This window comes from Bison bison, unplaced genomic scaffold (genome assembly GCF_000754665.1).
Source record: "Bison bison bison isolate TAMUID 2011002044 unplaced genomic scaffold, Bison_UMD1.0 scf7180017864317, whole genome shotgun sequence".
Classification (NCBI taxonomy): domain Eukaryota; kingdom Metazoa; phylum Chordata; class Mammalia; order Artiodactyla; family Bovidae; genus Bison; species Bison bison.
The window spans coordinates 447,759-448,268 of NW_011494889.1; positions in this window are offsets into that span (position 1 = coordinate 447,759).

Consider the following 510-nt stretch of genomic DNA (forward strand, 5'->3'; position numbering starts at 1 on the left):
CGTCCGAGGTCAGGGGGGGGCGGCCGAGAGGAGATACCCGGTGTCCGAGGTGAGGGGCAGTGACAAGAGGAGTTACCTGGTGTCCGAGGTCAGAGGCGGCAGCCAGGAGGAGCTACCCCATGCCCCCATGCCTGTACAATGTCACGAACCTCATTCCATAGTTCATCAGGCACTCTATCTATGAGATCTAGGCCCTTAAATTTATTTCTCACTTCCACTGTATAATCATAAGGGATTTGATTTAGGTCATACCTGAATGGTCTAGTGGTTTTCCCTACTTTCTTCAATTTAAGTCTGAATTTGGCAATAAGGAGTTCATGGCTGAGCCGCAGTCAGCTCCTGGTCTTGTCTCCTTTAGAATGGACTGGTTGGATCTCCTTGCAGTCCGAGGGACTCTCAAGAGTCTTCTCCAACACCACAGTTTAAAAGCATCAATTCTTTGGCGCTCAGCCTTCTTCACAGTCCAACTCTCACATCCATACATGACCACAGGAAAAACCATAGCCTTGA